The 12,007-nt window shown below is 41.0% G+C and overlaps 1 protein-coding gene across 2 annotated transcripts in view; it reads right to left on the minus strand.

Moving 5' to 3' along the window:
• The window catches only part of LOC102198332 (alpha-1,3-mannosyl-glycoprotein 4-beta-N-acetylglucosaminyltransferase C-like), a 95,276-nt gene that overhangs the window by 79,598 nt on the left and 3,671 nt on the right, over window positions 1-12,007 (minus strand). Inside the window, exon 1 of one of the 2 annotated variants that reach the window (XM_005731529.1) lies at window positions 5,008-5,142. The exons of the other annotated variant lie outside the window; for it this stretch is intronic. The gene's annotated coding sequence lies outside the window, so the exon portion shown is untranslated. Of the gene's footprint in view, window positions 1-5,007; window positions 5,143-12,007 lie in introns of those variants that run through there. 2 annotated transcript variants of the gene reach the window in all.

Consider the following 12,007-nt stretch of genomic DNA (forward strand, 5'->3'; position numbering starts at 1 on the left):
TTCTCTGTCATGTCATTGGATTATGTTTTGTAGTTCAACTATTGTTCATTACTTTATGTGATTTAGCTGTGTTTAGTTTCCCAGCTCATTCCCTATTAGCCCAGCCTGTCCTTGAGTTCTTTTTTAGAGCACCAGTTGTTTTGGGGGGGGACTATTTGGATTTTTGTACCTCATGGACTTTTTAAAGTCAGTTTTCACAGTTTTACTTGTTTTGGTATGTATTTGGGTCCTTCTTCCTCAGTCCATGATAACCTAATGAACATTGCATGTCTAACCAAAATTTGCAGAAAGTTTACTTATCTCCAAACTGACGGACCCCATTAAAAAGAAAAAGTCGAGTTGAATCTCATTTTATATATCACAAACTCAGCAAGCCACACACCATATCTTCTAAAAAGAGAAAGCTAACTTGTCTCTGTACCGATGTTTCAACACATCTTACATTTACCATCCAAGGCTTTGAGTGTAAACACAGCAGAATTGACATATTTCAATATGTGTGATTTATTTATAGGTTTGTAGCAGCTTCCCAGTACCTGCCAGCAGCAGCAACACGCATACCATGCTACAAGAGAAGCCTCCTCTTTCATCAGATATATAAAGAAGTATATCATGTGTGGGATTTATTACTCAGAAAGGCTTGTTTTTCTTCAGCATAATAATGTAATGTAAAAGATTACATTACAAAAAAACACCTGGATTTGACTAAGCAGTGTATAGGCAGGTGTACAAATCTGTAATCATAACAAGGTGTAATATCACTTAAAATGCTAGTTTTTTACTTTTATCTCTAATTAATTTTGGTGAATAAGCCTTGAGTATGCACTCAGTGTATTGAAGGAGATTTAATTAATCTAATGACAACCACAAACCCATCCAACATAAATAAATCGAAGAGAAGCTACAATTTCAGTCAACCAAGATTTTCTTTGTTTTTTGCTGACTTCCACTCTCACACCAGCTGCAGTGATGTAGCACCAAGACATTTTAGCTGCGCATAACAAGTGTTACCACACCCAGCACCTCCTGTCGGTAACAAATGTGAAACTTTTCAACCAGCAAGGCTCTCCTAGTGCTGCTTTTGAGCAAGCATAAACACTTAACTGTGTTTCAGTGACAAAGAAAGTGAATATTTATTATGAACTGGCAAAAGTCGAATTGCTCCCATCAGACTTCTGCTTTCTTACTAACTAACAATATTTCTCAAAGACAGAGGTGCAACGTGACAATTGAGATTTTAAAATGCACTGAGGAACATTCATAGATATAAAAAAAATCTTGAGTGGACATTTCATATTTTGTAACCAGAAGACAAGTTGCGTCACGAGAGTGTTAAAAATGCTCCTTTATTGTCCTATTAGAGGTACAAAAGCTTGTCATTGGGGTGCTATCCTATAAGATAATTGACAGAAAACATCTCTGGCCCAATAGAGAACAGCTTTGAAGGAGCATTTTAAAATGTAATGTAAGAGTACAAAAATGCATCTTTTACAAAAAAATTAAAATACTGCATCCTGAGGTAATAATCAATCAATATTTTTATAATTATAAATTCATAGCCTCGGAAATGCACTGCAGTTCATATAGCATAAAACCAAACAGGCCTAGGGAGAAATGATCCCACTGAAACTAGAACCTTCATGCTGTGAGGCAAAAGTGCTAAAAGTCTGCCACCAATATAGAAGTGAAACACAATATGAGACTTGAATTATTTTTTTAAATTTAACTTACTACTTTGCATTTAGTAATTAGTTAATATTTAATCTCTGGCTCACTTCCACAGCTTGTCTTTTGTCCCGTCTCCCTCTCATCAGCCCAACTGGTCATCACGGTAGATGGCCGCCCCTCCCTGAACCTGGTTCTATTGGAGGTTTCTTCCTGTTAAAAGGGAGTTTTTCTTCCCACTGTTGCCAAGTGCTTGACTTATGGAGTCACCTCATTGTTGGAGTTTTCTCTCTACTATTGTATGGTAAAATGTAAAAATCTTAAAATCTAAGAGCAACATTAATATTTTACCAAACTTTATATTTAATCCATCCATCCATTAGCTTCCGCTTATCCTTTTCAGGGTCGCGGGGGGCGCTGGAGCCTATCCCAGGTGTCATAGGGCGAGAGGCGGGGTACACCCTGGACCCACCCATTCCTAAGTTAATTTGTAAATTTTTGTAGTAAATTGTAAATATTGTAAATATTGTAAAACTTTTCTTCTGTCATTTAATGGTCGGGCATTGTACAGCTACAAGCATTTCACCCCCATGTCATACTGTGTATGGTTGTGTGTGTGTGACAAATAAAATTTGAATTTGAATTTGGACAGGTCGCCAGTCTGTCGCAGGGCCAACACACAGGGACAGACAACCATTCGCACTCACATTCACTCGCACATTCACACCTAGTGGCAATTTGGATTATCCAATTAACCTATCCCCACAAACTGCATGTCTTTGGACGGTGGGAGGAAGCCGGAGTACCCGGAGAGAACCCACGCAAACACGGGGAGAAGATGCAAACTCCACACAGAAAGACCCCGGCCTGATGGTGGAATTGAACTCAGGACCTTCTTGCTGTGCGGCAACAGTGCTAACCACCGTGCTGCCCTTTATATTTATATTTAATCATAAAAGCTAAATGAAAGTGTGCAATGATGCACCTATTATTGCTTGGGAACATGCATACCATTGTTTGTGGTTTTTTACCCTTGAGATTGCACGCCTAATTACTTTGGATACCACTAATTAACCCTGCAGGCTACTTCGGTGTTGACTGGGCAGCTATGGCTCAGGAGGTAGAGCGACCGATTGTCTACCAGTCGGTTGACGATTCGCTGCCCAGCTACAGTCTCCATGTCAGCAGATCATTAGGTTGCAATTCATCTATTGCGGTGTGAATATTAGAGAAGGTGCTTGAATATAGAGAAAAAAATGCTTGTGTGATCGGTTAAAGGAGGCTTGGAGTAAAAAGTGCTTTGAGTGCTGAGTTAGAGTAGAAAAGTGTTTTATAAGTACTTGTCCATTTACTGTTTAAACTGCACTTTTAAGGACAGCAGTGCACTTTTAATGTACTCCTATTTCTCAAAGTGCAGTGAGTGATGTGAGTGAACATGAAAGGACTGTACTGTAAAAAACAAGCAAACAAAAAAACTGTTTTGCTCTCAAGAAATTCGGTGCATGCTTCAAAAACTTTATTTGCCCAATTTAGCTCTGCTCGCTCGATATGATGGTAGCAGACTGACACTGATTTGTAAGTAATACCAACTTTGGTACAACTTGCTATTCGTGTTTATTAGCTCTGTTGCTTCTCTCATTTACACTTTTTTCCCTGCCTGTTCATCGATCCATGAGCGTGAGCTATTTCACCTGTCTGCACCCCTGAATCTTTCATATGATGTCTCGAATTTAAAAGAAGGCGAATGTGTTTGTTTAAAAGTCACGGGCAGTTCTCACAGGGTAACAAACTGAATCTAAAAAGGTGTCAGAAGCTCTTTGTCTTTCCACAAACAACACAGATGAGGTCAATCCAGCCATTTCCTTCATTGATTCCCTGTATTAAATCTATATGAATCACAACAGAGGGAGTGCAGGTAGAAAGGAGGAGACGAATCAATGAAAAAGGATTTTTAAGCTGCAAGAAAACAGGGATGTGGAGAGAGGGCCTGAAGATCAATGCGAGGGCAGTGACCCTAATATTTTGTACATTCAATCAAGAGTTGTGTTGAGGACTACTTTGCGGGCCAGCCAGAAAATATAAAAATATCCTCTGGAGTTGTCCTTTAGCAAGAGTGAAGGAAATCCTGGCTGATGGTAAATCCAGTCTGCACTAAATGTAATTTCTAATTTTAAAGGGTCTATTAATTCTTGTCCAGCACATCTGCCAGTAGTAGTTTTCACAGGGGTCAGAACTAGAGCTAACATTAATAACAACTGTTGTCAGTCCAGCTGGATGTGGCTGACAACAGTGCTTACCATTTGACAATGTCCTTTTGGAAATAACATATGAGGCCATTAGGTGCCATAATAGGTCAGGCCCCACACTAACACATCCAGGCTAACGGGGAGCGACAGTAAATCACTCTAATCCAGCCATGAGATGAAGGCAGGTTATTCCCTCATGACGGTGGGGGGTGGGGGGGTTGTGTCACAAGCTGAGCTACAGTTTACCAGCTTGAGTCATGATGAAAGCTGTGATAGAGCTCAGCTGTCACTCAGGATGTCTGAGCCAGAAATCTCTGATCACCTGCCTTAAACACACACACACACACACACACACACACACACACACACACACACACACACACACACACACACACACACACAACAACAAAACCACAGGCTGCACACCTCAGTTAGTGGGGACATAGAGAGATGCTCAGGGAGAAGATCCAGCTGTGGAGCCATCACACAGGATCTACATGCACGCATTTGGCATCAGCTTTGTCACAGACATAAAAATACTGTGTAAAAATCTGACAAGCAGCCAAAGCTTATTTGTGCAAGATTATCTCTTTTTTTCCCTCCCTCTCTCTCTCTCTGTCTCCATCTCTGCTCTTCTACAGATCGACATCATCATCGCTGATGCTGCTACCCTCCAGGTCCCTCAAGCAGAGATTTGAGTCATCTCCCTCTCATCCTCTTCCAGCCCTCAGCCCCGTTGAGTCCGACTGTCAATACAGAAGCACTAAATGCTGCTCAGACTGTCAGAGAGAGACTGCAGCGTGCCTTTCACACTTTACACAGTGTGTGTACAGCCTGCACGAGCACAAAGTATCCTACGCCTGAGAGGACAAATGTGGGGAAAGGAGGAGAAGCGGCTGTTTGAACAAGACCCAAACTCCGCAGAAGTTGGTTGTACGGCTTCTCACGACGAGATGGGAAAGAAAAAGAGGATGGAGGGACCAAACTGTGAAAATAACATCCAGGGAGATACGGAGCGATCTTACCTCCCCACGGTCCGCACACACACGCACACGCACAGATCTGTGTATTTCTGCTGCCGCGCCGCTCCACTCACCTACAGTAAATCACTTCCATGACTCACGCAGAGGGGAGATAACCGGCTCTCAGGAAAAGTGGAGTAAACACTCGTTGCAAAGGCAGGAAGGGCTCTCGCGCGCTCGCTCTCGCTGCAATGCTGCTATCTCTCATCCTCGTTTCTCCTCCTCTGTCTCTTCTTTCGCTTTGATCTCTCCCTCTCTCTCTCTCTCTCTTTCTCTATCCAGTGGTGCCCCCCTCCTTTCTCTCTCTCTCTCTCTCTCTCTCTCAAACTCTGCCACCCCCTCACGCTCCACCACAAGGTGTCACAAACACTGTGTCTGCTCCCACTGCCTCTTATTGGCTCCCACTTTTCTCTCCTCTTCTCTCCAGCCCCCACCCTGCACTATCTCTCTCTCTCTCTCTCTGGATTTTCTGCCTTAAAGAGGCAACGTGTTACACCTATAGCTACACAAACTCAAAGCATGTCACTTCAGCCGCTTTATTTATTCTAAGTGGGTAAGCATCGCATAAAACCACCATCGCATTTGTGCCTGCCTCAGGGAGTTGTGAGCCCTGGGGCTTATGTAGTGACTTTGCATAGCTGGAAGGCTATGCCAAGTCGCTTTGTGTAGGCACTTTTATTTTTTACTTCAAGCAAATTTATTTTTACTAACACTATTAGCATGATTGAAATGCATAAAATACATTTCTGGTCCTCTTTAAAAAGGGATCTCCAGACACACTGCAAAACATCCTAAAGCCAGCTTCCAAGTGTGGCAAACTGCAGTTCCTCTAATGGCCACTTGAGGCCAGTTCCAAAGGCTAGTTGAAACAAAACACTCCAATGTCAAAAACAGCTGCATATATGTAGTCTGCATAAATAAATGTAGTCACAGTGTGCTTTGTTCGCTTTATGTCAAACATAGCTGGTATACAGAGGCTCGTGGCTTACGAAGTTGCATTTTGAAACCTCGAGCTCAGCAGTTTCAGCATCACCGGCTTGATGTTTTGAACCCGGACCTGACCTGCGAAGTGAAATGGATTTTGAGAAGAATGGCGCTCATTCATTGGCTCATACTTTGTGACTGACAAATTATGAGCTAGTGTGCTTAGCCTGGATAATCCTCTTTTCAGACTCTCATAATGAAACTTATGCATTCAATAAGGAAGATTGATGGTCTCACATCTGTCCACTCCTAGGTGCTGCTGGCTAAATCTAAGCTTTTTCACTCTCACTTTCCCACGCTGTCAAGCTGTTTGTGTTATCACTGGTCTGGTCAGATCACCTTCTCCCGGCATTCTCCAGGCCAATCAGGATTCATGCTGCGTAATTTAAATCTCACTGCGCATCTGTCTTTCTCTTTTGCAGACGCCTTTGTGCAACCGACCTTCTCCCCATGTCCACCGCTCATCACTCAAGCGCCGATCCGCCAAGACAGGCCATTGGAGTCTAACGGCCAAACGCCTATCTATATTCTGTTCATATTTTCAACAAATCATGTTCATTCTTTCTAATGATCTCCCCTTATTGAAATGACCATAGGTTATAAAATAAACCTAATGAAACCTTGGGGCATATTCTAATAGAGTTCTATTAGAATTATTAAAAAAGCCCGGTTCTCATCCCTTGCCCACTTATGCTTTCTTGTTACAGTAGCCCAGTTTTCATCAGTGTTGCTGGTTCCTCATCACCTGATGTGGACCTTGTTAATCTGGGTGACTTCCAAGCCAGTATGGCTTCAGTTATCTCTTTCTTGCTCATCTCCAAGGTTAGCATGGGGTGGGTCTAGCTGGGGGACCCTTACTGAATACAGATGCTCTGGTTGGGAGTCGAACCCCCGACTTGGAGTTCCAAAGGACATTATTGGGACATGGGAGTGACAGGTGGGTGCCAACCTGGTTATCTGACTGTCGTCGATGTTTGGTTAATTGTGCGTCAGTAATGGCAAATTTCAGTCTTGCATTTAAGCTGATTATTTAGCACTTCCTTCTAATATGTTACCTTGTGGCTCTTCAAAAACTAAATGTGTCAGTCAGTGAGTATGCTCCAGCTAAGACTTCAGAATGAGAACCTACAAACTAATCTTTGACTGTTGGTAATGTCCGTCTTTTATGCAGCATTCTTCTATGAAACAGCTGAAGAGATTTTAGGTTCCCAATTCCAATCCAGCCAAACCATAAAAGGCAAATGATGACGAACGATGAAGTCCTGTTACCACAGTGATTAGGGCTGCCACGATTAGTCGACTAGTCACGATTACGTCGGCTATCAAAATCGTCGACGACTGATTTAATAGTCGACGTGTCGTTTGAAGCTTTGTAAGATCACAAAAGACGCAGGAATAAGTAGTAGTATTTAAGAGTGTAATAACGGACTGAAACAGAAGATGGCAGCACTGCATGTGCAAGGATGCCAGCTGCCGTTAAACCCCGGAGAAGAAGAAGCTCTGTCCCAGAATTCATAGCGCAACCCAGCTCAGTTTCCAACAATGGCAGCAGCTAGTTAGTGTTAATATTAACATATTTTCAGGCGAGAATGTAGCTGTGTAAACCTCAAATATCTGCTCAGTTTATCAAGACACCGCATATTTTCAAAGGCGCTCCGACGTTTTCGGAGACGTCTGTTACCCACTAGCTCGTTAGCTAGGCGGGGGCAAGGCTAACTAGAGCCGTGAGAACACCGGACTCCCAGCAAATCGTTTTCAAACCCACCGCCGTCTTTCGCTACTCAGGTTAAACATGATATATAAGTCACTGAGATAACTTAAAAATGATATTATTTGGCTTTTTTTAGTATTTTATTTGTTCCTGAGTAAATCGGTTTGGTTGAGATTAAAGTTATAGTTTTTACACAGCTGACTAAACGTCAAGCAGACAACTGATTATCAGAAGTGAGAGATGCTCGAGAATATACTCCGGTGTCCTGTTATATTTTAGATAGCAAGGAGTTTATTAAACTTCACCGAAACAATCTGCAAACTTCATTAAAATTTAATAAACTATCATCTTGTCTTTATTTTTAGTTAGCACATACCTTAAACACTTCAAGCTGTAAGCTAATGATAGTTATATAAGAGCAGATGCTGCTGGTGCAATAAGCTGTACGTTTTACGTCCAATGGATGCATGATCTGATTAGTCGACTAATCGCAAAAATAATCGGTGACTAGTCGACTATCAAAATAATCGTTTGTGGCAGCCCTAACAGTGATATAATTATCTCTCATTTCTGTTAACTGTTAGATAGCTAAGCTATTTTGTGAAGGCACTAGCTTATGTCTTCTAACAAAATAAGCATAAATGCAGTTTAAAGACAACACCTGGGTGTGGCTGAACATCCTTGTTCCTATTTTCTCAAAGATTTTCCTTCTCCACTGAGACAGTTAACAGACTCTATACTTTCGACTGTCCAGCAGCATCTGAGTTCATAAAGTAACTAGTCTGCTACGTGGAGCTGAAAAACTTGGAAATGGTTTGAACTTCTTATGCTCTCATTATTTCTGTCACTTTTTTGTGTACAACTGCTGTGACACCATGAAGGCTGTTATCTCCTTTGTACCTTTACCGTGCCTCCCCGCTGTCTTTAAAGTCCAACTTTTCGTTCCGTCTTCAAGTGTTGCCATTAGTAACAGGTTTTAGCTTCGGTTTTAGACGTGATAACGTGTCTTTTATATCCATCGTTATATATCAAAGCTATCTACTGATAAAGAGATTTCTTTTTAAAATGATAACAAAAGTTAGAGATGCATTTAATGTGATACAAATATTTAACATACATATGGCCATGAATGTCTGAGGACTGGGGAATATCAGTGGATGCAACATTTAATGATGAGTTCAAGCTGGATCTCTGTCAAAGGAGAGCCAGGAGTCAAGTTCCCAATTTGCAATTATAATTAGCTTTCAAGCCCCTTTAAATGTAGAGCCCGTGTATTCTCCATGCCGCCCTGTCTTTATATGATATTTGCTCTAATTCAGCGTGGAAAACACATTAAAAGCAGAATCAGTGATGCGCTCATGCTGAAGGCATGAGGTGCTCCATGTTTTTTCATGTTTGACTATCAGAAAATGTGCTGCTGCTGTTTTAAAAATGTAAGGGTCCTAAATCATGCAGATCACACCGTGTAAGACCACACAGGAGCACAGCATTCCTGCTGTTACAGCACTGCTGTAAGCACGAGCCTAAGTCAAGTGCAGCAGCTTTGATATGACAGAAAATTAAAGAGGACTGCTGGAACATCTGTCCTGCTCTTACAGGGGGCTGGAGTGTCTGTCGATTATGTGAGAGGTGTTTCTATCCCTCCGTGCCTGCTTGTTTGTTTATTATCCTGAAGAAATTTGGTGGAGGGACTCCCTTAGTGGACGTCCAGATCTAAATTTGTGATTGGCACCTTCACATCTTTATTTACAATTCTGAGATTCATTCACAGACATGCAGATACATTTTTTTAATGTTATATTTTGTCTGGATGATGCAGTTCAAATAAACATATACTGTTATAGCTAGAAGAACTTGCTTTTACACATGCACCAATATTGTAATGAAATCATTACTTCACACTTATATTTTATTATAGTAGCTGTTTGATATATTTCAAGGATGAATATGAATGTTTCTGCGATCTTCCCAAATGCACAGTTATTTGAGATTATGATGATTATGATTGCAAAAACTGAGAACTGAAAAGTGACCCCAGTGGTGTTGGATCAGAATCCATGTAAACATAAACACTTAAATTGACTTTCAGTTTTCTAGGCTGAACAACCGCTTACTTTAACATAAATTTTCTTGCAACCTAAACTAATTTAAATATTTTTCTTATACACAATATTACCAAACGTATTCAATCATCCATCCAAATAATTGAACTCAGGTGTTCCAATCGCTTCCGTGGCCACATGTGTATAAAGTGAAGCACCCAGGCATACAGACTACCTCTGCATTTGTCAATAATGGGTACACTGTGGTACTATGATAGGATGCCACATGTGCATCAAGTCCAGCTGTGAAATTTACTCGCTACTAAATATTCCACAGCCAAGTGTTAGTGGTGTTATAACAAAGTGGAAGCAATATGGAATAACAGCAACTCAGCCATGAAGTGGTGAGTATAAAATCATACAGCACATATAGAGTACAGAGATGTCCAACTTTCTGCAGAGTCAATCACTACAGATCTCCAAACTTCATGTGGTCCTCAACTTCATGTTTGTATGTGTGCAATCACGATGGGACACCTGGACCAAAAACTCTAGGCCGATATTTTTTTTGTCTCAGTGAAGCCCTTAATATGACTGCACACCAGTGCACAAAGCAGGCTCCATAAAGACATGGATGAGCGAGTTTGGTGTAGAAGAACTTGACTGGCCTGAACAGAGTCCTGACCTTAACCCTACACAACACCTTTGGAATAAATTAGAGAGGAGGCTTTGAGCCAGGCCTTCTCATCCAACAGTGTCTGAACTGCGCTTCTGAAAGAATAGTCAAAAATTCCCGTAAACACACTCATCACCTTGAGGAAAGCCTTCCCAGATAAGCTGAAGCTGTTATAGGAGCAGAGGGTGGACCAACATTATATTAAACCCTATGGATTAAGAATGGGATGTCACATGTTCAAATGCATGTGAAGGCTGATACGGGAATACTTTTGCCAATATAGTGTATAATAACATCTGATATGAGCCAGCTCCAACAAGTAAATGAAATTTTAAAAAAACATGACATGAAGGGTAGCACACAGGAACTATGAGCTGATTGTGAAATGAGCTGAAAAGTAGCCAGAAACACGGAAAAAAACAAAACATGTGGCATTTGGCCTTTCATGAGAACTGAACAGTATTTTTAATAACTCATCCATTTAGACTTTGTCTGATTTGAATCATTGAATTGAGCCTCTTCACCAGGTTTGTGTTGTTGGTGCTTTTTTGAGCACTTTCAAAGAAAATACATGACAAACAATGTGGCCCAATAAGTTTTTGCTTTAGTTTTGCAGAGTGAAATTGTGGTCTTTTATTAGTCTGTTACTTAGCTGTAATTAGCAGGTCTTTGTGTGTTACAGCCACACATTTTATGGATGAAATGTGCTAACCAGTGCTGCTAGAGCCCTAGTCACGTAAGCCTAGTGATTGGTGGGGGACCCCCCTGGCAACCCAAAATCTTTGTGAACTTCAGCCACCACTAAATGAATTAATTCCATTTTTAACTTAATTGGTGGCTGGCATCAGAGAATATACACTTTCCTAGCAAATGCTTGTTGCCAGGGGACCAGTCTCTATACCTGTTTGATTGGGGCTTAGCCATGCTTCCTAGCACTGCCTACCCTGCTTTCCAATTATGGTCCCTTGTGGCTCCAAAGTTTTACTTTAGTTTGACATTATGGTGGCTACATCTTCAGTTTTACTTGATTTGAATCCTTGTTACTTTATCATTCTCCGAGGGCTTAAATGGTAAATGCACAGCAGTTTAGAAGAATAATTTTAACAGGCGATAGCTAAACTTGGAGCTAGTGAACTAAACGAAATCAATAATAAATAAAAATTAAATGTATATTAATATAAAATCCATAAACTTGATTATGAAATTATCATAATGATCAAATATTATAAAACTGCCATTTGTGTGGGTGGCGTATTATGAATAGTATCTTTAGTCTGTGATCCCACCCTGTACTAACTAGAGCTTCATAGTACATAGCTTAGCATGGCTGCAGTCTTTGTTAAGTAATCAGTGGACTTCACATAAGCGTTAATTTAAAAATGGTTTTTGAAGGGAAGAGGTAATTTTGCAATAGTTGCTCTTCCACTTGTGAAATATAAATGAGTAAATTATCATTATTATTCTGCCAGCGCCACTCAGCATAAGATGCAGTGAGAGTTGACATGATGATTAAGTCAGAAGCCTGAAGCAACTGTCGATGCTCAGTCCACTCAAACAGAAAACAGGTATCAGTGTCCACCAGACCCACTGATGCTCAGTATCTCACACACACACACACACACACACACACACACACACACACACACACACACACACACACA

This window comes from Pundamilia nyererei, unplaced genomic scaffold, assembly GCF_000239375.1.
Source record: "Pundamilia nyererei isolate P.nyererei 1_Seehausen unplaced genomic scaffold, PunNye1.0 scaffold00043, whole genome shotgun sequence".
Classification (NCBI taxonomy): Eukaryota; Metazoa; Chordata; class Actinopteri; order Cichliformes; family Cichlidae; genus Pundamilia; species Pundamilia nyererei.